The sequence below is a fragment of the Chiloscyllium punctatum genome, chromosome 1 (genome assembly GCF_047496795.1).
Source record: "Chiloscyllium punctatum isolate Juve2018m chromosome 1, sChiPun1.3, whole genome shotgun sequence".
NCBI classification, from domain to species: domain Eukaryota; kingdom Metazoa; phylum Chordata; class Chondrichthyes; order Orectolobiformes; family Hemiscylliidae; genus Chiloscyllium; species Chiloscyllium punctatum.
Genome location: NC_092739.1, coordinates 4,391,491 through 4,416,562, shown reverse-complemented (window position 1 = coordinate 4,416,562; position 25,072 = coordinate 4,391,491). Strand labels below are relative to the sequence as shown.

Genomic DNA, 25,072 nt, shown 5'->3' with positions numbered 1-25,072 from the left:
GCCTCGTGGTCACACATAGAATGAAGTCTATCACAGCTTTTCTCACATTGCTTTTCTGTCACAGCTCTATAACACTCAGCTCACAGCCGCATAATTCATGCTAACAGAAAAGCTGTCTCCAGTTTCACAACACTTCTATCCCCTTCTTTAACATCAATTTTATTCCATTTGCCACCATCCTTAATGCAAAGACCCACTGGTTGTCATGAGACTGAGAGCTAATGCACAAAGTCTTACCCATTGAATAGCCCATTGCACAGCAAGTCACCATTTAGGTCATTTTTAGTTGTGCTGGATGTTCCACTGAGCTGTCTGATAGTCTCATGAGTCCACTCTTTCCCCTTGGCCCAGAAATTCTTTCTCCTTTTCAAATATAGCACAAAATTAACATTGAATCTGCTCCCGTACTAAACCACAATGTGAGGCCAACTTGTCACAGGCAGCAGAACACTCAGGCAATCATATATCCAAACCACAGCATCACAGAGGGAAAAAACTGCAAAATGAATGATTGTCTGAATGCTCTTGTATGGTCCAATAGACAAGAAAAATGAATTAAGACAAAGTTCATCTCAGATTAATTAATACTTATTATATTGAAAAACAAAGGGTAAACTTATGGTTTTGCATTAGTATCAACTTTCATATTTCATGGCATTTTGTGGTATATCCATAAATAAAACCAGAGGACCATTAGTGTCAGATGGAAAGCACCATTGCTTTTCAAAAGAGATTAGTTTAGATCTTTGACCTTTATTGATGAGTTAAGAGCAAAATTTGCAAATCCATATTTGACTCAGTTGACCTCAGCATTCTCCTTCAATTTTCTCTACGACCATCCAGCTGCTTGTCCTAGCGCTCCTCTGGTTCCAATCTTATCTTCCTAACCATAGCCAGAGTATCACTTTCAATGCCTTTTCTTGCACTTCACACATTGTTGCTTCTTATCCACCCGAAGCTGGTTTAGTCAGACATGCACATAGGAAGGTGGTTGTGTTTGTGTAGGTCAGTCACTTCAACTCCAGGCCATCTCTGCAGGAGTTCCTCACGGGAGTGTCCCAGGCTCAGCTGCTTCATCAATGACCTTCCCTCCATCAGGAGGTCAGAAATTGATGACTCACAATGTTCAGTCCTATTTGTACCTCCTCAGATACTGAAGCAATCTAATTCAAGTATTAGACTCAACTCATTTCAATTTTAAACTTGGAATGTTGACTATGATTGGTCAAGTCCTCACATTGGGTTGGGAGGACTGTTGTTCTGAACTTTGGAATTCTCAATTTTTCTAATTCATTCCTATAATCTATAATGCTGCACTTGCTATTCCTTTGTTTTTCTTTTTTTCCCTAGGGCCTTGTACTGTAGAATCTTTACCTAGATAGCTTGTACCTAAGATGACAGAGTAAGCGGTGACTCTGATTGGTCAAGTTCACAGAATCCACCTGCCTGCTTTAAAATTTAAACAAGGCCTAGCATTTAACTTTAGTTAATATTAATTGATGCATTCCCCATGGCAACATCCACCAATCAGAATCCTCTTCTCAATCTCTTTAATTGGTATTCTTGCGAATAGTCCTGATGAGTGCACAACAACAAACTTCAATAAAATGTGACTTTTCTCAGCACTACCAAAGTCAGTTCTGCAAATAACTATTTATTTGGAGTTAATTAACCTACATCTACAAAATAGGATTTTTATAGAGACGATTGGGACTGGTAACCCCTTGTTTTAGTTCACTGAGGACGCAGGTGACAAATAATAATAAAGAGGAATAACAGCATGGATTTTTTTCTAGTCTTCATCCTGGCATAACCTTTGAAACCAATTGGCTGGAGTTATGTGCAAGCAACAGGGGAAGTTGTGGGAGAAGAGGAAGCTCTCACAAGGGAGGATATTAGCTGCTAAACAAGTCAAATTAAAGTGACATTTTTTTTAAAAAGGGACAGAGACAGAATAAGACAAATAGCAAATATGTTGGACCAAAATGTCAAGGGACAAGGTTTAAAATCACACAACAATGCTGCTCCACAACCCCCTGAAGAAGGAGCAGCACTCCAAAAGCGAGTGCTTCCAAATAAACCTGTTGGACTATAACCTGGTGTTGTGTGATTTTTAACTTTGTCCATCCCGGTCCAACACTGGCATCTCCACATCAAGGGACAAGCACAGACAAAATGTTTAATCCTTATCCATGTATTTTATGCAACTGTTTCATTTTCCATTATTCCTGAGATTGAAAAAATAATTACTGCAATTAGTATCAGCATATTAAACTGAAAAATACCAACAGCATTTAGGGAGTTTCTCCGCACCTTTCCTTTAATGGGATAGTTTCTGTAAATCTTATGATGGACTTCATTACCTACTGCCAGTCCGGTGAGGACAGTGAGTAGAAGGGGAATATGTTTGCGCTGATGTGGAAAAGAGGGTGAGAGATCGGGTGAAAATGAGGAAGGTACTAAAGTCAAGGGGTGACTATTTCTAACTGATGGTGAAACAAAGTAAGAAGCTTAGTCCTGAAAAGGCAAATGCTTTTAATTTGCATTTGACCTTCAACATCATTCAGGTCTGAATAGTTTTAAAGCTTGTCATTCCTATATTTTCATGTTTGCAATATACTTCTTCAATGCTAATGATTAATTTGCATTTTATCAAAGACTAAACGCTTATTGATAAATCCAACAAATCAACTGAAGGATAAGAAATGTTTTTTTTCTTCGATTAATGTTTAACGAAAACATTTCCCTGTTACAAACTGGAATCTCCACTGCAGGCTTCTTCATGCTTACATAACAGGAGCTCGGGAAAGTTAACCTTCCATTAATCTAGGGTTTCTATTATTACACCGGTGTGCAGCATGCCTGACTCTAACTGTGCTCAAACATGTTACAATTATAATGATGATGCAGCTTCCAATACCTCTTGCTGTGAGATTGTAATTGGAATATACTGAGTGCCATTCGAGAACCTATCCAATGCCAAATATATTCTTATGCAAGGCCAGTCATTTTTCAAGAGATAAATCATAGATATAATTATATACTTGTCTGTCTGATGTACGTCATCTGTCACCCTGATAGTTTGTCTTCATCCCTTGGATGTAATATTTAGAGTTCAAATAGATAAGCTATATATTAAAGTCAGATCTCATCCCAACTCTTTATTAAATTAAACAGGCACATTTGCCGTATTATCCTTGCTTTAAAGAAACGATAATTGGTCTGTAGGAGGAAAGGGCCTTTTCTTGCCTGTGAAATGAATTGACGCATATTTTTCAAAAAAAAACAGCTGAACAAAGCAGTAACTGGCACCTAGAGTTTCTATGGTAACGGCTCTGAAGAGAAAAAATCTTCAGAGGAAATGATGTGAATATTAATGTTGTTTTTTTTTTAAACATATCATTCCTGCAGTATCCATTAATGATTTTGTCCAAAGCTGTGTCGATGGAGAGCCAGTTGCCAGTTCTTGCTGGAGGTAACCTTTGCAAATGCCAGAGGTTAATAAATATCCTGCAACACTGTAAACCAGATTTCTGCCTGATACAAGTCTGCCTGTTGCAATATTCATCAATAGCTAAAGCTGTATTGGTGCATGCTTCAGTCAACTTGTCTCTCCCAGGTAACCTTCCATCTTCTGCACTATGCAGGTAATGTCATTGACATTGTCTCTTCAGCCCCCACCTCCCTCCTTTGAGAAACATCATGACGTGGATAACAAAACTGGCAGCTGCTCCTTCATCCACATGGGGATTGAGCAGATGGAAAACAGTACACTTTCAGGAAGCAGCTTTGTTGTGCTCTCGTGCTGAAAGCCAGATTTACAACTCTCTGTCCTTTCCTTTTATTTTTCCTTTTGTAATTAGCTATTGCTGGAACAATGCACAACTTTCACTAGTACTTTTCAAAATGTAAGTATCCTGGACTATTTAATGCATTCAGACTGCAAAATGTATGGTTTTCTTTTAATTGGATGGGATCCTGAACAGTTCAGTGTGCCAAGGCAGATATTTTGTATTGAGTTTGTAGAAAGAAATTGGCAAATGAGCTGTGAGATGGTTATTGAGAATGGGGGAATTGACCAGAATGTGTGGCCTTCTTTACAAGCTGAAAATTGAACAGAAGGTGAATTTATTTTAGGTGTTTTAAAGAGTCTGCTGCACTCTTTAATGCTACTAATACAGTTAGTGTTTGACAATATTTTTCTAAATCATGGATCAGTTGGAAACTGCCGAGCTAGAGGAAGAATGAAGGATCCAGGGCTTATTTGGATAACATAAAATAGGAAGGAGTTAACAAAATAAAGGGGTGGTGTCAGCTCATATTAGAAAATATAAGAGTTTATTTAAGAAGAAAACAGGCCATCTTTCAGCCAGTCTGTAGCTTTGAGTTCAGCTAGCGCGGTGCAACAATACAGAGGATTGGTAAGACATGTTCTGAATAAGCAATCAGCAGCTTTCTGCTGCGTTCAGAGAAAGGCATGCAGAGGAAGCTGCGGATACACTGAGGCTTGATCCATGCTGTTCGCAGGATGGGGTTAGTAGGTGCTTCCATTTTTATTGCGTTACTTTCATGACAAGAGACACCTTTCGTGTCATGCTGACCAGATGATGGCTGAGATGTTGCTGTCCCTGTGTGTCACATAGGGTCAAACAGCACTGAGCGAGGGTGCAAATCCAGATCATCATTTCAAATCTGTCACGACAGATGGGTGAGGTTTGTGCAATGCCGTATAATCCATACTGAGAGCACACGGTTAGTGCTGATGCTCCTTTCTTTCGTGTTCATTGACGTTGTTTTGAAATGTTGTCATGCAATACAATGGTAAGCGGCTTTACAGAAAACTGAACAGATTATGTTTAATGAATGGTATGTGATGTTATAGCATATTTTGTCTGCAATGTGAGATTTTTGTCTTCACTAGATGAACTGGTGGTGTACAGTCTTTGCATTGTAAATGTTTTATGCAAAATACTGTTACTGGAAGTGGATAATTATCCTTCATAATTTGTGGAAAAAAAAAGAACCTTAAAAAAAAGGCTAAATCATTTTTTCCTCTGGCTGTAGTGTCATCAATTATACAGCAAATTGATATACTTATACAGAGAGATATTTTATTTTGTGACTTTTTAAAACATGTTTGTTAAAAAATGCTCTCAGACTTGAGACCACAAAATCTGAATGGTTACTGTATTACCAATCTGATAGTTCATTGTCTCAAATGAGCCCAGTGCAGTTTTTATCTTTGCTGGATATTTTAACATGATTTTTGGGCTAAAGGGGCCTGAAGTTTCTGCTGAAAATTTCTTTCCCCCTCCTTGGTGTCTCCCGGCTTTGATTTCTCAATAATAGTGAGAGCAGGAGGTCAGCCTGCTTCTCAGCTACCACCTGGACTGGCCTTTCAGAAACACACAAGAGGCGTCGACTGGCATCACCCTCCAGATGTTCCTGCTCTCCTCATTGCTGTGTGCTCCCTGGGATCAGCAAGGGTAAGATGGGGGAGCCAAACAAAACCCAAACATTCAGACCCAAAGCTTACTGTTCACTGCGACTGTCTGCATTACAGAGCGTGTACATGAAGGATTTCAGGGCCGAGATTCCTCAGCCAATTCTCCGAGCAATTATATTACTAGTCTTTCAATTCATTTCCTACCCTTTGCTCCGTGTTCCTACCTGTAACCATGCTTCCTCTGTCAAGTGGGAATATAGGCTGGTCTTAGTCTGTGTGTGGACTAAAATTTAGAACCCCGAAACAATTTTCTGATAGGGTTGCAAGAGGATTAATGACACTGAAACCATTTGGTTTTTCAGATTTGACTTTACTTGTTTTTAATCAAAAATGCATGAATGCCAATAACCTCCTGAATAGACAATTGTATTATTTCCAAGTTCCCAATGAACATGGCATTACAAGAGCAAGGCTTACATGCATGCTCACACTACCCTGTCTGGTACACTCCCAGTTCAGCCAAAATAGAGAGGGGGATGAAAATTTGACCTTTGACTGGGTGACATGTGGCCTGGCTGGAGACTAGCCTTCCAGGCTTGTTGTCGATTCGACGGTTTGGTCAGCTGACAGTGACAGGAGCTATCCTGCCGAGCAACAATCCCATCAGTGTTTCCTTCTCTTTCTGCAAGGGAGATACTGCCACATGTAGCCTTGTCTGGTGGTCACAATGGAAAATGACCAGCTTCATGGTTAATTGAGCTTTCTTTGGCTGCAAAATAAATACTCAAACTTTTAAACAATGTCATTTATTTCGTTGAAGTGAAATTTTAAGAGATGTGAAGGAAAACATAACAATCGAATGAGCCATGTGATGGAACGGTTTGATCACAGACTGATTTTACCATCCCTGTGGGCTCCGTTAACAGTGAGGGACGTGTAAAAACAGGGGACAATCCTCACCCATCCTCCAACTCTTCCCCAAAATACAGTGCGAGGGAGAAGCTCAGATCAGGCAGCCCAGCCACTGGTTTTCAAACAAATAATTAACTATCAGCCCGTATTTCATGCTGCACAGACCAAAACACCTCTTGATGGGGCACGCAGTTAGGAATAGGAAGGCCCATTTTGTAAGAAGATTTTTGCGAAAGGCTCTTGTATTCTGGCGTTGTCGGGACTGCTGGAGACGTAGGTCAGTCAAACAGAATCCCGATGAAATAGAATGGGGACACTGTCAGCCTCCTGTAGTCCATTGGTTGTCTCTTGCTTCTTTTCCCAGTCGACTCGAGACACTTTAGGCTGGTATTTAAGGTGTTGCAATTTCTTAATCTCCCACCTAAACCAAATGCAGCTGTTTTGGGAGTTAGACTACAAAAATGGAAGAAATTCAGAAAACAATGCAGTGGAATGATATTTGTATCATAAACGTTGGATTGAACCGAGGTTTGTAGTAGCAACTTTTTACTCACCATTACTTTAAAGCAAGGTCTCACTCTCCCTAAAGCGACGTTATCTTACTAGAGGGAGCCTTGTTGCTCGGTCTTTGTTATATTAGAAATATACTGGTCTAATTCCTTGAAACTTATTCGACAGACTCACACGAGCAGAGAGATCAGAATTTCATTCCTTTGATGTTGGTCTAGGCAACAGTTAATTATTTGCTGCTGCCTTGTTCTACACTGCTAAAAATATTGCTGTAACCTACTTTGAGTTAGTGGATCAAGGTCACTGTTTCGCAGGTCTGTGTGAGAGAAATTACATTTTTTTCAAAATTCTGCTTCTCCTCTGCAAACGCAGAGACATAATGTGATTTGCACGGGTCCTTATTATCTTTTGCCTTTGAATAGGCAGCAGTATAAAACGTACATTACAAACACATGCTTTATTTGGAGAAATGCGTTGTTGCATTTTGTCCCAGTTGGGTTACGTGAGCTCTACCTCAGCTGAAACTTGGTTTGAATTTACGTTGTAGAACACAGGACTTGAAACATGATGTCAGCAGTGCCTAGCTGAGATTGAATGAAATGTTCTAACTATAAGACAACCAGCTACTGTAAAAGGAACAAATGTAAACCACATTCTGCAACATCGAAGAGAATGCAATTGCCTAGTGATATCAAATCTTGACTATTAATCCAGAGAGCCAAGTAATGTTTTGGGGACACAGCCTGCATGGAAGATGATGGAATTTGAATTAGATATGAAATCTGGAATTAAGAATGTAATGATGATCATAACACCATTGTTGATTGTTGGAAAAACTCATTGAGTTCACTAATGTCCTTCAGGGAAGAAAACCATCATCCTTACTTGGTCTGGCCCACTTGTGACTCCAGACCCAGAGCAATATGGTTTATTCTTAACTGCCCTCTGGACAACTAAGGATGGGCAGTAACTAAATGCTGGCCCAGCCAGTGATGCCCTCATCCTGTGAATGAAAAGAAAATTAAGATGCTGCGTAATTCAGAATGGTGGTGATGTTTTCAATCTGCTGCAGAAATAAGAGGATTTATGAGACAGAATGCCAATGTGTCCTGGTCTCAGTGACAAAACTACCATATAGCAACAAAATTAAAAAATATTGAGGCACTAAGAATTGCAACTTATTATTCCCGGGGAAAGAAGTGCTACTAACTGTATCACACTAAGGTCTCACTGACAGAACCCAGGCAGGAGAGTTTTGAGACTTTGAAGCCATACTCTGGCCACTTCTGAATGGTAAGTGTTCAATATCAGGGCTCGGGTGAGCAGGACATCAATATATGACCACACTAACACATCAAGCTGGATCTTATGATTTTGGACAACTGACCGATAGACAACCTCTTTAGACATAGGATTGATTAGCCTCTGAAGGATTGCTGCAAAGCAGGCTTTACAAGAGAAGAGAAAGCTAATGACATGTGCAGAGTCTCTAAGGTTGTCAGTCAATAACTAGGGGCTTTTAATGGGAGAACATATATGCCTTTGCACTATGCTGAGAGACATTCCAGGCTGAATGAGTACAATATATCTTTTTCGGTGGAAGAAAAGGAGAAATATTTGCAAAAGAGCCTGCAAAATGATCAGGTCCATAGGAGACACGTAAGCCATGTGGAAAACATTGTACAAAAGAAAAGAAAGCAAGTCCAGTGTGGGGAAAGCAACATTCTAACTGCAAGAAGCTGAATCAGTTTGCAAGCAAGAAGTTAAGTCGGAAATAAACAACCATCTGTAAAGATGGTTGCTGAAGACATCTCAGCTGATGGTTGTGATGAAATCACTCTGCACTGTACAGCAGGTTAAGATATATAAAACATTGAAGTAAAAGTAGACCATTCAGCCCATCAAGTCTGCTCTCCATTTAATGAGAACGGGATTGATCTGGTCATCATTGACTCCACTTTCCTGCTTTTTCCCTATAAACCACAATTCCCTTCCTGATTAAAAATCAATCTTAGCCTTGAATATACTTCGTGACCCAGCCTCAACAGCCCTCTGTAGTAGGGAGTTCTACAGATTCGCAACCCTTTTGGAGAAGAAATTCCTCTTAGTTTCTGTTTTAAATATGTGACCTCTCATTCTGAGATTATGCCTGCTGGTCCTTCATTACCTCCAAAGGGGAAACATCCTTTCTGCATCAATCTTGTCAAGTCCTCTTGACAAATCTTGCATATTTCAATAAGGTCGCCTCCCATAGATTCCAATGAGTACAGACCTAACCTACTGAACCTCTTCTCATGAGACAATCCATCCATATCTGGTACCAGCCCAGTCAATCTTCTCTGCACTGCTTCCAGTGTCAGTATATCTTTCCTTAGACCAGCTGAGGTCTTACTGTGTTAGGAATAGTTTAGCAAGACCACCAGACTTTTATCGGTTGACATGGCCGGGTCCAACAACGAGAAAGGATTGTGACTGTAAGAATGATGTCTACAAAAGGAGAGCCATAAATGAAGGTGAATTCACCAAAACAAGGCACTCAAATGAGATGATAACTGAATAGAAACTGTTTGCTTATGGGGAAGGAGAAGGGGATTGGCACCAAGTCACAGTGTTCATTCAGCGGGCTGGTGCAGACAAGAGTGGCTGAATGCTGTCCTCCTGCACGATTACACTTCTGTGATTTCTAATATGCCAGATAAGCACTGGTGTTTCATGCAGCATCATGGACTTTATAGATCTGTGCAACCTTAGCTCAAAGTTAAAAATCACACAACACCAGGTTATAGTCCAACAGGTTTAATTGGAAGCACTAGATTAGCTCAAGATTGTGATCCAAAAAATGAAGCACTTGAAGGTAAAGTTAAGTTATATGATGGGTTGAGTATTGGTCCAGGTGGAAACAGAGAGCCCAATGGGATGAAGGAAACTCTGGGTTCCAGATGGCAGATGTTCAGTGAGACCCACAGCTCAGCTGAAGCCTGTCTTGACTGCACAGTTAACAGTTGCAACTCGGGATTGGTCCAGAGGAAAGAGAGCTTTATCTGGCCCTAGGTCTGACTGGTCTATGTAGTTTTTGGAGGTCACTTATCTCAGGTCCAGGACATCTCTGCTCGAGTTCCTCAGGGGAGATGGTACAACCATCTTCAGCTGCCTCATCAATGACCTTCTCTCCATCATAAGGTCAGACATGGGGGATATTCATCAATGATTGCACAATGTTCAGCACCATTCCTGACTCCTCAGACACTGAAGCAGTCATGTTCATGTAACAAGATCTGGACAATATCCAGGCATGGATCCAAAATTGGCAAGTAACATTGGTGCCATTCAAATGCCTGGCAAAGGTCATCTCCAATAAGAGACAATCTAATAACAAACCCTTGACATTCAATGATGTTACCATCACTGAATTCCACATTATCCACATCCTGTGGGTTACCATTGACCAGTTAGACTCACCACATACACACAGTGCCTACAAGAGCAGGTCAGAGGCTAGGAGTACCGCAGTGAATAAGGTAAAAACAATGATTGCAGATGCTGAAAACCAAATACTGGATTAGTGGTGCTGGAAGAGCACAGCAGTTCAGGCAGCATCCAACGAGCAGTGAAATTTCGCTGCTCGTTGGATGCTGCCTGAACTGCTGTGCTCTTCCAGCACCACTAATCCAGTATTGCAGTGAATAGTTGAGCTCCATCAAAGCTTGTCCATCATCTACAAGGCACAGGTCAGGAGTATGATGGAATAATATCCATTTGCCTGGATTGCTTGTAGCTCCAACAACAATCAAGGAGCTTGGCACCATCCAGGACAAAGCAGTTCACTTGTCTGGCACCAGAGCCACAAGCATCCACTCCCTCGACCACTGACACTCAATAACAGCAGAGTGCCTGGTCTGCAAGATGCACTGCAGAAATTCATCAAAAATCCTTAGACTGCACCTTCCAAACACACAACCACCTCCATCCAGAAGGACAAGGGCAGCAGATACATGGAATACCACCAGCAGTGAGTTTCTCTCCAAGCTACTCACCATGCTGACTTGGAAATATAACACCATCGCTTCAGTGTTGCTGGCTCAAAATCCTGGACTTCCCTTCCTTAGGGCATTGAGGGTCAACTTATACCACATGACTGCAGCGGTTCAAGGAGGCAGCGCATTATCACCTTCCATGGGTGAATAAAAAGCCCTTACACAGGTAACCCTACACATACCGGAGGAAACAGACAACACTTTGCAGGGCTCTAAGCCATTGACTGCTGAACAGAGCCTCGATTATTACAAAGATGTTTTTATTGGCCAGGAATGTCTTCCAACTGAACGCCGCAAATTTTGTTCACAAATTATTTCTCTTCGTTGACCATGGACATTGAGCTAGCTTGTAACTGCAAAAGTGAATGTCTGCATTTTTTTTGAAAAAGGGTGTATGATTGATGTGCCATAGTTGTGTGGCCTCTGCCTCTGCTATAGGCTGCTTTTGCTTTAGTTTGTGGTAGCCATTAAATGCATTATTTGACAGATGTGTCAAGAGACATTTTTTGATGAAAAAAAATCAATATGATGTCACCAGATAAAGAAATACAAAGTTTAGATCCTTTGGGTAGGAATGTGAATGCACTGTCTGGCATTTTACTGAATAATAAGGTGGAATTTTCACTTTGTTACACAGTCCAAATGGTAGAACAGGAAGTGGGCAAAAATTCTACTGTCTTGCTTTTTTTCAGGTTCCTACATGAGTACATTTAAAATTTGCATTGAAAGTTTTACATTAAAAGTTCTGATGTCATGCACAAGAGACGTAGTTATCCTGTAGTGAAACTTCCTATCAACTGACAATGGATGGACTATACAAAAGCCTCCTGGGTCCTGGAGAAATAGGAAAGCTGTTCATCATGGTCAAATCTTTCCTGGCTCCATTTCCATGAACAATGGAGAGCACAGTTGGGCCATGTGTGTTTTTCAAATTTCAATTTTGCTGGTAAATATTTTGCATTTCCTTTGTTTCACTTTATTCACATGGTCATTAGTTGAGATTAGATTAGATTACTTACAGTGTGGAAACAGGCCCTTCGGCCCAACAAGTCCACACCGCCCCGCCGAAGCGTAACCCACCCATACCCCTACATCTACATCTACCCCTTACCGAACACTACGGGCAATTTAGCCTGGCCAATTCACCTGGCCTGCACATCTTTGTGACTGTGGGAGGAAACCGGAGCACCCGGAGGAAACCCACGCAGACACGGGGAGAACGTGCAAACTCCACACAGTCAGTTGTCTGAGGCGGGAATTGAACCCAGGTCTCAGGCGCTATGAGGCAGCAGTGCTAACCACTGTGCCACCGTGCCGCCCACATCTCAGTTTAGTCTGAGAGTGAACTGCACTGGCCTGCCTCATGAGTTGATGGATACCTTTGGACATTTAGAGTCATAGAGTCATACAGTCTCCCTGCACGGAGACAGGCCCTTTAGCTGACCAAAATATCTGTCCACCCTAACCCTATTTCCCTATGGCACATATCCTTCTAATCCTTTCCTATCCATGTATTTGTCCAAATGCCTTTTAAATGTTGTTAATGTACCCACCTCAACCACTTCTGCTGGCAGCTCAATCCATATGTGTCCCATCCTCTGTGGAAAAACGTTGTCCCTCAGGTTCCCTTTTATTCTTTCCCTGCTAACCTTAAACTGATGCCCTCTAGTCATCAATGCCTTATCCCTGGGAAAAAGACTAAGTGCATTCACCCTATCCATACCTCTCATGATTGTATACACCTCTATAAGGACCACCCACCCACCAGTCTCCTGTGCTCTAAAGAAGAAATTCTTAACTTGTCCAACCTCTCCTTATAACTCAGACCATTGAGTCCAGGCAACATCCTTGTAAATTTCTTCTGTACTCTTTCCAGTTTAACAACATCCTTCGTTCAGAAGGTGACCAAAACTGAACACAATACTCCAAGTACGGTCTCACCAACATCCTGTATAACTGCAACATAACTTCCCAACTTCTATACTCAATACCCTGACAGAAGGCCAGTGTGCCAAAACCCTTCTTCACTGCCCTGTCTACCTGGGACTCCACTTTCAGAGAACAGTGCACCTGAACTCTGTTCCATTACACTCCTTAAGACCCACCATTCACCATGAAACTCCTACTTTGATTTGACTTTCCAAAATGCAACACCTCACACTTATCTATATTAAACTCCATTTGCCATTTCTCAGCACACTTCCCCAGCTGATCAAGGTCCTGCTGCAATTTCTGATAACCTTCCTCACTGTCCACAATACCGCTTATTTTAGTGTCATCAGCAAACTTACTAATCATGCCTTGTACATTCTCATCCAAATCATGAAGACAGATAGCAAACAGCAATGGGCCCAGCATTGACCTCTGAGACACTCCACTAGTCACAGGCCTCCAGTCCGACAAGCATCCTTCCGCTATTACCCTCTGCTTCCTCCTTTCAAGCCAATTGTGTATCCAATTTGCCAGCTCTCCCTGGATTCCATGCAACCTAACCTTCCAAGCAGCCTTCCATGTGTAACTTTATCAAAGGCCTTACTGAAATCTAGAGAGACTATGTCGACTGCCCTGCCCTCGTCAGCCTTCCTGGTCACTTCATCAAAGAACTCTAACAAATTTGTGAGGCATGATCTCCCACGCACAAAGCCATGCTGACTATTCCTAATCAAACCCTGTCTTTTCAAATGCTTGTATATCTTATCTGTCAAGTAACTTACCTACCACAGATGTTAAGCTTACTGGTCTGTAGTTCCCATATTTGTCTTTGCAGCCCTTCTTGAATAAAAGCACTACATTTACTACCCTCCAGCCTTCTGGGACCTCACCTGTGGCTAACGATGATCCAAAAATAATCAGCCAGGGTCCCCGCAATTTCTTCACCAGCCTCTTGCAGGGTTCTTGAATATATCTGGTCAGGACCAGGAGATTCATCCACCTTCATACATTCTAATACATCCAATACCACCTCTACTGTGTCCCCAAGGTAACACCACTAACTTCCTCAAATTCCCAAGTCTTCACATCTTTCTTCATTTCTTTTGTACCTCTGCCATCGGGGGTGGGGGAAAAATCAAATTTTCAGCTCCTGCCTAATTTTATTGTCTCTCATTCCAACTTCCCACTCCTGAAGGCTCTATAAATATGAGGATGGTCCCAGATTCATCCACTGAAGATGCTGAACTCACTGATCAGAGGCCAGAATGTGAGTTATAAGTAGCATCAACACTTCTTAACTGACAGACGGGGAACAAAAATGAACTGTCTTGTAATGTCTGTTGCAAAATGCTGATGTGGGAATATACATGTGGACATACAGGTTAGGAGGAGGAGCTAGGCCCCAACAGCTCGCTCCACCATTTATTAAAATCATGACTGATCTCATAGTAATCTTAACTCCACATTCCTGATAAAATATACCCCCCTCACTCAAGAATCTAGGTATCTCTGCCTTAAAAATATTCAAATCTTTGCTTCCACTGTATTTTGAGGAGGTCTTCCAAAAATTCACAATGCACTGAGGGAATAAAATTCTCCTCATTCCTGATTTAAATGGACAATCCCTTATTTTAAAGTTTAAATGTTCCTGCATGGGTTTTGTCCGGGGGCTTCAGTTTCCTCCCACAATCCAAAGATGTGCAGGTTAGGTGAATTGGCCACATTAAAATTACCCATAGTGTTCAGGGATGTGTAGGTTAGGTACATTAGTCAGGGGGAAATGTAGAGTAATAGGGTAGGGAATGGGTTTGGGTGGGTTACTCTTCAGAGGGTCGGTGTGGACTTGTTGGGCCGAATGGCCTGTTTCCACACTGTAGGGATGCTATGTAAATTGTGACTTCAAGTTCCAAGTTCTTCCAGGAAAGGAAACGTTCTCTCCACATTCACCCTCAAAATTTCCCATGGTCTTACATGCTTCAATCCAGACATCTCTTAATCCTCTGAACTCCAGCAGGTTTAACCTAACTTTTATAACATTCCTCAGAAGGCAACCCACTCTGGTGTTATTCTAGTGGACCTTCTTTGAACTGTTTCCTATGGATTCACATCCTTCCTTAAGTAAGGAAGCCAATTCTTTACTCCACATGTGGTCTGTATAATTGCAGCATTATCTCCCTGCTTTTGTATACAAATCCCCCCCCTTTACAGTTAATGGAAACATTCTGTCAGCTTTCTAATTACTTGTTACACTCACATATTAACCTCATGGTGATTCATGCATGAGGATACTTAGGTTCCTCTGCATTTCAGAGCTCTGCAACCTCAAATTGAGATAATCTGCTTCTCTATTCTTCCTGCCAAACTGGCATATTTTCCCCATATTATATTCCATTTACCAAATCTTTGCCCACTCCCTTAACTTATCAATACCCCTTTGCAGACTCTATGTCCTCTTCACAACTTACTTTTCTATCTACCTTTGTCTCATCAGCAAATTTAGCAATTCTGTCCCCTCATCAGAATTAGAATCCTTACAGTGTGGAGACAGGCCATTCGGCCCAACAAGTCCACACAGACCCTCCGAAGAGTAACCCATCCAGACCCATTCCCTTATATTTATCCCTGAACACTACGGGCAATTTAGTATGATCAATTTACCTGACCTGCACATCTTTGGACTGTGGGAGGAAACCGGAGCACCCGGAGGAAACCCACACAGACACGGGGAGAATGTACAAACTCCACACAGAGAGTCACCTGAGGCCAGAATCGAAGCTGGGTCCCTGGTGCTGTGAGGCAGCAGTGCTAACCACTGAGCCACTGTGCTGCTCGTACCTCATGTAAGTCATTTTCACAAATTAAGAACAAAAGAGAGACCCCAGCATTGATTGATTTGATATGCCAGTTATTAGATTTTGTGCCGACTAGAGAAAGACAATTTATGCTTGTTCTGTTCCCTGTTATCGAACCAATCTTCTCTCCATGCCAAAAGGTTACCCCCTCCCCCATAAGCCTTATTTTCCACAATAACCTTTGATGCGGTATCTTATCAAATGGTTTCTGGAAATCCAAGTAAGCACATCCACTAATTCCCCTTCAGCCTCAGTGCACATCATCTCCTCAAAGAGAAATCCAATGAATTGGTGAAGCCTGATTTCCTATTCACAAGACCATATTGATTCTACCAGGTTATCTTGAACTTTCTTATGTCCTGTACTATAATGTCTTTAATTATAACTACTAACATTTCCCTGTGACACATGTTAAGCTCACTGACCTCTAGTTTCCTGCTTTTTGCTTCCCATATTCAATAAAGGAGTTAGTTTAATATTTTCAAACCTCATGAAACCTTCACTTACTCTAGGGTGGTTTAGAAAATTAAAATTAAAGCATCAACTATCTCACTAGACACTTTTTATTAATAGGAAGGATGTTATTAAACTGGACCGTGTGCAGGAGAAATTTACAGGATGTTGACAGGACTCGAGGGTCTGAGTTATAGGGAGAGGTTGGACAAGCTGGGAGTTTTTTTCTTTTGAGTGTAGGAGACTGAGTGATGACCTTATAGAGGTGTACAAAACCACAAGAGACAATGGACAGGGTGAATGCACTCAGTCTTCTTCCTCAGGGTTGGGGAATCGAGGACTAGAGGGCGTCAGTTTAAGGTTAGAGGGGAAAGAATGAAAGGGAACTTGAGGGGCAACGTTTTTACACAGAGGGTGGTATGCATATGGAATGAGCTGCCAGAGGGAAGTGGTTGAGGCGGGTACATTAACAACATTTAAAAGGCATTTGGACAAATACATGGATAGGAAAAGATTGGAAGGATATGGGCCAAGTGCAGGGAAATGGGGGTTAGCGCAGGCAGATGTTGTGGGTCGGCATGGACAGTGTGGACCAAAAGGCCTGTTGTCTGTGCTGTGGGACTCTATGACTCTAAGCTTAGGATGGAGTTCAATTGGACCCAATGACTTGTCAGCACATAACCATCCCTCCAACAAGTTGCTCAGTACCACATTTTTGTGATTGTACTTTTATTTAGTTCCACCTTTCCATTTCCTGATTTGCAGCGAATTCGGGGGGTGTTACTGTATCCTTTACAGTAAATACTGATGTAAAGTACCTGTTCAGTCCATCTGCTATCTCCTGACATTTCAATAGTAATTCACCAGACTGACTTTCTATAAAGTTAAATCTGTCGACCTGTTCATATACTTCCAATGAACTCTTGAAATCTAATGTTTTTCCTCATCTATGAGACAATCTTTTCTGTTCTGTATACTCCGTCCAATCGTCTGGGCTGCCTTCCTACCACCTTTGCACAATGATGTGCCTTTTCTTTTAAATTTGTTATTATTTTTAACTTTATTAGTTATCTACATATTGCAGATCTTCACAATGGAATCTCACCCATTGGAATGTATCTATTCTACATATTCTGAAATATCCCCTGTAACTGGCTGCCACTGCGATTCTATTGACCCACCTCTTAAACTAATTTGCCAGTTCTCTTTAGTTATCTCGGCTTTCTTGCCCTGAATTGCCTTTATTTAAATTTAATATACTAGCCTCCTGTCTTCCTCAACCTGCATGTACAATTGAATTATATTGTAATTGTTGTAACTCAAGGTGGTCATCACTTTGCAATCATTAATTAATCCTCTTGTTGCACAATCCCAGATCTAATATAGCTTGCTTATTGGTCAGCGGCAGAACTTGCTGTTTGAAGAAACTATCCTAAGACCTTTCTGTACTCTTCTTCTTGGCTAATTTTGCCAATATGGATTTTTCCAGTTCTGTGAAGATTAAAAGCTCCAATGATTATCACTATATTTTGACAAGATCTCTCGAGTTCTTCCTTTGTACATCATCCTATTGTATGGTATCCATGGGAGGCCTACACACCGCTTTTACAAGTGACTTCTTTGCCTTTAACCTTTTTTCATGTCAACCCAAACTGCTTCTACTTCCTGGTTTCCTATACTTGGGGTATCCTTCTCTTTGGTGATAAAACAAGGATTAATTAAATGAGCCACCTCTCCACCTCTCCCAGCCTCTCCATGCTTTTGAAATATCCTGCGCCCTTCAATATGTCATCCTGCAGCCATGTCTACCATGGATTTCAAATTGGACTTACTTATTTCTATTTATACTAGTAGAACCAAATACATCAGTTTTGTTCTTCTATTATTTTTGAAACCTCTAGCCTTATCTGACATGTACTCTCTATCCTTTTCCGTCACAGTCTACTTATGATTTCCCGTAGTAAAACCTTTCTCGTTTGTCTTATTTCTAATGATAGAGCAGATCTTTGAATATTTGATCCATTGCCCTCATTATTTAGGATAAAGCACTCTCTGCTTCCCTCGTTATGTGGTTCACTAATACAGCAGTCCTAGCGTGGCTCAGTTGGAGTCTGCCCACTGGTACAGTCCCTACTTTCCCAGTACTGGTGCCAAAACCCCACAAATGAGAATCCAATTCTCCAACACTAGTATCTGAGCCATGCATTAATTTCTCCAATCATATTTGCTCTATGCCAATTGTTCATGACACAGGTAAAAGTCCAGAGAGTCTTACTTTTGCAGTTCTGCTTTTTAATAGTGTACCTTCATCCCTTAACCTGTCGATATTGTTGGTACCTACATAGACCACAGTGAGTGGTTGCTGTCTCTCCCACTGCAAGTTCCACTCCAGCACTGGGCAGACACACAGACTCTCACTCTTTGCTGTAGGAAACAGTGTCAATCCCTATCACTATACCTACCCCTACAACCATTATGCTCCCTTCTTGCCACTGCATTTGAGTGGTTTCCTGTACCACAGTGCCGTAGTCAGTTGGTCAATCCACCCTGCAGCCCTCACTCTCATACAAACAAACAGAAAGCACCTCAGACCTGTTGGACAGTCAAAGAACACTGAAGTTCCTGCACTCTGGAAGCTGTTACCTTTCTCACTTGCAGTCTACCTGTTCTTGAGCAAATTACAAACCCCTACCCCAAAAGTATGGCTACCTCCTGCAATAAAGCATCCTGGTAATTTCCTCCACACTGATTTTTCACATTGAGCTGCTGTTCAGCTTACAGCTCAAGCACTGGCTGAAGCTCCTATAGACACAAACCCATACTGCAGGAATGTTTACATTGGAGCACTGTGTCAACCAGGAGCTCCCACATGCTGCAGCCATGACGCATCACTTGTCCTGCTTTCCTTAATGTCACTTAATTATTCTATTCCACGATTCTCTTTTTAAATTTATTTTAATAATTTTTTTCCTACTTTTCAGCTGATTATTTGAATTCAATTTTCTTCCAGCAGATCCTTGAGAGACATTGCTTAAAGCTGGCTGAGGAATATTAGGTGAGGGCAGGATTGAACTTGATTGTAATGGACTTAATATTTTAATAGCTCATGGCCACTCAATGTCTTATGTGTTCTAGACTAGGCCAGACTCTTTCAACATATGTTAAGAAGGTAGCCTAGACCCTAACTTATTGTTATTTTAAAGGCAAATATGAAGTACTGGGTTCCAGGTGCAATGCGACCAGTCAAACTGCTCGCTATTAAGCTAAGCACAGTTTATTTAAATATTGTAGTAAAAATACAAACAAAGAAAGAGGAATTTAGAATAACGTAACTCTATTGGAAAGCTTAACAGATTAATAGATACAGTGACAATTACTCATAACCATTCCAATATAGAAACATTCAATAACTATACCCCTTGACAAAAAGGCAAATTCAGACACAGAATCTCACATGCAGTTCTCCAATCCAGGAGGAAAAAGTATCAAGAGAAAACTTGGAGAGAGTAGCAGCCAGGAGACACTCAATGAAGCTTCCAACAATGTTGAGACCGCAATAGCTTCAACTTAAAACTAAACCTAAAAACCCAGAAATCCTGATCTGTGAGATTTGGCCACACCCATTCAGGCTGTTTTTAAATAAAACTCAAAGGCTCCCAAACTGTTTAGTGGTTCTGGTAGGCTGCTTGACAACTCTGCCTTACAACCTCTCTTTAAATAAACCAGGACAAAGTAACTTCTTAAACTCATGGAATCATCACAAATGTCGTATTTGATGATTAACCACATTCAAGAGTTAAAAAGAAATGTTGATGCCCATGGAACTATTCCTTAGGGGAAAGTTCTAAAGCTTTGGGTGAGATGAAGGGAAAAAAATGATCATCTTTGAAAGTATAAAGAAGCTACAGTGCAAATATCGCTTTCAAGAGCACTCAATGACAGAAATAGATAGGTCAGTGGTGGGAAGTTTGAAATGTTAATTAGACATCAGATTGGATTCAGAAAATTGAAGGATAGTTAATGTGTCTTGGTCTTTAAATACATGTACAAAGAATAATCTTCAGAATCATAAACAGACTAATTTAACGACAACAAGCTGAAACACAGCTTCGAAGGGTCGTATATATAACTGACATTGAACAGAAGAGAAAAAGGAAATTATGGAATAGTTTGGATCGAGCTCAAAGCCACAATCAGTGAGGGGTTTGAGGTTGTTGAAAGCTGGGAAAAGGGGTGTCAGGACAAGCAAAACTAAAGAGGGAAATTGAGAATTGGTGTTTAGTGGCTGAAGCAACAACCATTGATGATATAACAGGATGTGTGGGGAATAAAGACTTGTCTTCTCTCACAGGAGGAGAGACTGTATAAGTGGAGGAGTTGGCAGAAGCTACAGTGGATTGAGCTGGAGATGGGTTTTAATGAGGTAGTGAAGATTTTAATGACTGAAACGTGGGGAGCTCTGGAACATGTATTAAGAATGTAATTGGAGCATGTATGTAGAAAGACAAGACCGTGCAACACAATATTCTGGTTAAAAATTAGAATTAGAATAAGACGTGAGTTATAAAATTACTAGAGACACTGAGACAGGAGGTGGAAGAAAACAACGTTGGAAATGCAGTGATATTTAAGGCAGGAAGTTAAGGTTAGGGTTCAGGTTTGAGATCTCCTAACACAGACTGAGGTGACAGTAGGGAGAACAGAGGCACCCTGAAATTGGGAGGGAATGTTAACCACGAGAGAACTTAATGGAGGAGGAGGCCCAAGTGATTATCAAACCTGGTTAACATCAGCAGTTTGTGGCCCATGTTACTTTAACTCCCAGCCCACAATACATCCTGCTGGCTGCCTGTTTGACCCAAGCAGTTTAAACAGCCAGCTGACTAACTTCAAGAAGGTTCAAATCATGGCATCCTGGAGTTTTCCTGTTGGTGCCAGAGTAAATCTCAAGGATCAGAGTTCTCTCATGTATATTAATGAGGAACCTGGGACAACTAGCGAACACCAATTGTTACAGTTAACCTGAGAATGCAACTTTTAAAAAAAAGGGTTTTGTGATTTACACATGAAAGAAGTGAAACTATCTTGGTATTCGAACAGATGAAAGACTCAGCAAACAACTAAGGTATTATTCAATGTATAATTTCAGTTACATCACACTGTAAACTTTTTGCTATAAATTCTGTGTCTTACAATTGTGTCCTCCACAACCACCTGATGAAGGAGCGACACTCCAAAACCTAGTGCTTCCAATTAAACCTGTTGGACTATAACCTGGTGTTGTGGGATTTTCAAACTTGGAAGCACTGCTACTCGTCCTGGCCTGGTGAAGGATTTTTTTTTTAAAATTAGCTTGAAGAATTCCTCCTTGTCTGGTTCTACTGAGAACGACAGCCAATGGTGGGCCCTCCATTTAAGAAGTGATTAAAATGCGATTGAGATCCGGTGACACCAACAAACCCTGATTCCCTTGGTACAAATGGGGTTTTCACCTGAAACATCTCAAACATCTAACTGAAGGCTCAGTTCAAACAGTGGCAGTGGAAATTGTGAGCTAACAGGGTTTCATATCTTTGAACTGGTACTCCAGTTGTGCCCCCTTTCCAAGGCAGTGCAAGGTTGGTTAGAATCTCCCATGCTGGTGACAGTTTAGCTGGAGAAATCTTTGCATTAGCTCATGTCAGGTAAATTTTTAAAAAAGATGTTGGATTGAGTAGAGAGTCAGAGAACTGAAACTGAGGGCACAGCCTTCACCACTTTTTTGTTTAAGTGCAAGTCATGTTGAATTTGGTGGAGTGATTCTTGCACTGAGCTGAGTGAGTTTCTTATTGGTTTAATTGGCGTTGAGCCAATCCAATGAGAATCATATCGTATTTCCACCCCGGCTTACTCTCTGGAGTAACTCGCCACTCACCAGAGAGTCCCAGAATTGATTGGCATTCATGGCATCACGGTCATCCTTAAAAGGACATTGGGTACCCCGACCAGCACTGCCTGTTTGCAACTACAATAGGTTTAGGGTTAGGGTTGAGAGTAGGGTTAGGGTTGAGAGTAGGGTTAGTTTGTAGTGAGTTTGTACCTGCCCTGCACTGCACAGATGATGATGTTTGCCCTCAGCTTGATAAACAAGGGGAGATTGGTGCCCTGCTTTGCAGACGTAGTCCAGGAGCTCCTGACAGAATAGAGAGGCACACAGTGGGGACATCATCTCTCCCCCCAGGAGCACCAGAGGAAGCCATGACGCCAGACCCATGCTAGTCTCCTCTGAAGTTGTTCCCTTGTTGAAGCAACCATGTCCTTTTCCATTCTGCCACCATCTTCTCTCCGACACCTCACACTCACTCCATCTCTGCTTTTGGACCCACCTTCCACCAAGGCTCATTCTCCACCATTCTCACAAATGCCTGCAACATCTTGCCCACTCAGTATCACCCGCCCCAACCCTCTGACACCATTAAACCTGGATATCCTCTTCTCTGCCTACATACTCATTTAGGACTCCTCCCTCCCCATCTGTCTACTTTTGTTTTCCATAACACCTACCTCTCTATCTCTCCCTCTCTCTCTCTCTCTCTCTCTCCCTCTTTCATTCCAACCTCAAAATAGCCCATAATCAGACAGAAAGAGTCAAGATGGGTTATGTACCATCCATCATTCAGCTCCTCACCCCTTGTGGGGAAAGGATCCTGATTCTGACCACTCCAAGCTGGCCCTGGGCTGATATCGGAGACTGCCCATTACTGACTGTGCTGGGATCCCCTGAGGAGAAAGTGAGGGCTGCAGATGCTGGAGATCAGAGTCAAAGAGTGTGGTGCTGGAAAAGGAGAGCATAAGCTGTTCATCGAAATGTCGACTCTCCTGCTCCTCGGATGCTGCCTGACCGACTGGGCTTTTCCAGTACCACACTCTTCTACTTGGATCCACTGAGGGAAGGCTATCTTTGTTGACTGGACTGAGGCCTGCTCCCAAATGTGGCAAGCTTCCTGGTTATGTGTGTGCACTAAATGCACAACCAACCAGGAGTAACATGAACCAGATCTCTCTGGCTCAGGGAGAGACATGAACAAAGACAAAAGCAAGACAACACAAGGTATGGTTGCTGCGAACATCCAGGTTGTCCTAGAGTGAGTGGGCACTAGTGAGTGAAGGACCCAGAGATGTAGCCTGGTGCAGTCTGTGAGCTTGATATTCATCTCTGAGCATGCAGTGTACTACAGCGTTACAATAGGAGGTGCTGGTGCACCACTGAAGTGTAGAAATGACCTATAAGTGAATTGGACATGTGCTACAATGGTTTGTAGAGGCTGGTACCTATCGTATGTCAATGTCTGTGAATGCGGGATGAGTGTGGCTGGTGCCCATGAAACGTGTGCACATTGTATGTGCCTGTGCCCAAGATGGAAGTCTTTTGGAACAGGCCAAGAACCCACTCTGATTTTCCTCATGGCTAGTTTGCATGGTCAGTTTGGTAAAATTGCAACCCATGGTGAGTTGGGCATTGACAAAGTGTTTAACTGCTGCTTGGTGTGAATCTGGCTGCACTGGATGGGAAAAGCAGAGAGGTTGTGTCAAGATGATCTCAATATCAAAATGATCATTTCACCCAATTGTACCAGTCAGCTGGCCACAGACCAGGCCACTCTGAGCCCAGTAAGACCCTGACAAGTGTATTCTCACCATGTGCAAGCTAGTCCTGTGATTTCAGATGATAATGTTCTGCAATAACATCCCCTTACTGGGAAAACATGTCTGTGTCTGCTATAAATGAAGTCATTTAGGAATGTCAAATACAATTATGGCCAAATGTTTCATGCAAATTTACAAATATTACAAACGAGTTATGTACAGACTTTTCATGGTCAATACTTGAGTATAGTGCACATTGTTTCGAAAAGATTCACTAAAATCTCCAACAGGAGACTTCTGATTACATTGTGTTTAAGCAAATTTCAATTACTTACGAAACAGCATAACAGAGGTTTTATTGTTCAGTACAGTTGTCATAATTTGAAATGTTATGATAATTCTTTGATGGGAAGAATAAGAAAAATGTTTGAGTGATGGTGATGTTCAAACAGCAGTGAATTATGACAGTTTCTTACTCAAGTAGACCTGCAGACAGAAATCTGGTTAATTACTATGGGAAATTGTTTTCTCCAAAGACTCTAAACAATAGTACAATGATTAATTTTGTTAAAAAAATAAAGAATAGAATCTTTCACACCCATTGAAGTGGAATGTATTGGACCATGGGTGTGGAATGCCCTGCCTGCCAATGTAGGTCAGGCAGCATCCGAGGAGCAGGATTCCTGATGAAGGGCTTTTGTCCTAAATATCGATTTTCCTGCTCCTCGGATGCTGCTTGACCTGCTGTGCTTTTCCTGCCCCACTCTAGACTCTGATTTCCAGCATCTGCAGTCCTCACTTTTGTCTGCCTGCCAATGTAGTTAATTCAACCACATTAGGGGCATTTTTACAATCCTTGGATAAGCACATGGATGATGATAGGATAGTGTAGGGGGATGGACTTAGAATAGTTCACAGGACAGTGCAACATCGAGGGCCGAAGGGCCTGTTCTGCGCTGTATTGTTCTATTGTTCTATGTTCTTCCATTGTCTGTCTGAACTCATAAAAATGATATACTTGGAGCAGCAAACACAAACAGTAAGTTTGGTTTTTGGAAGTGAAATACCTGAAGCAGTTAGCTGGAGGAGAGTTTCGGTGCTGGAGACAGTAGTCAGGAATAACCTCAGCTCAGCTTAGCCCTGATCTGTGGTTACAAAGAACAAAGAACAAAGAAAATTTACATCCCAGGAACAGGCCCTTCGGCCCTCCAAGCCTGAGCCGATCCAAATGTACTGTCTAAACCTGTCGGTCAATTCCTAACCATCTGTATCCCTCTGCTCCCCACCTACTCATGCATCTGTCCAGA

General features: G+C 41.7%; 1 protein-coding gene across 4 annotated transcripts in view; it reads left to right on the top strand.

Moving 5' to 3' along the window:
• Positions 1-3,741: 3,741 nt before the first annotated feature.
• The window catches only part of trim2a (tripartite motif containing 2a), a 167,657-nt gene continuing 146,326 nt past the window's right edge, over positions 3,742-25,072 (top strand). The window contains exon 1 of one of the 4 annotated variants that reach the window (XM_072581596.1): positions 3,742-3,908. The gene's annotated coding sequence lies outside the window, so the exon portion shown is untranslated. Of the gene's footprint in view, positions 3,909-4,369; positions 4,534-4,592; positions 4,709-4,734; positions 4,753-25,072 lie in introns of those variants that run through there. The other 3 variants (XM_072582393.1, XM_072583962.1, XM_072582869.1) reach the window with 3 other exon arrangements.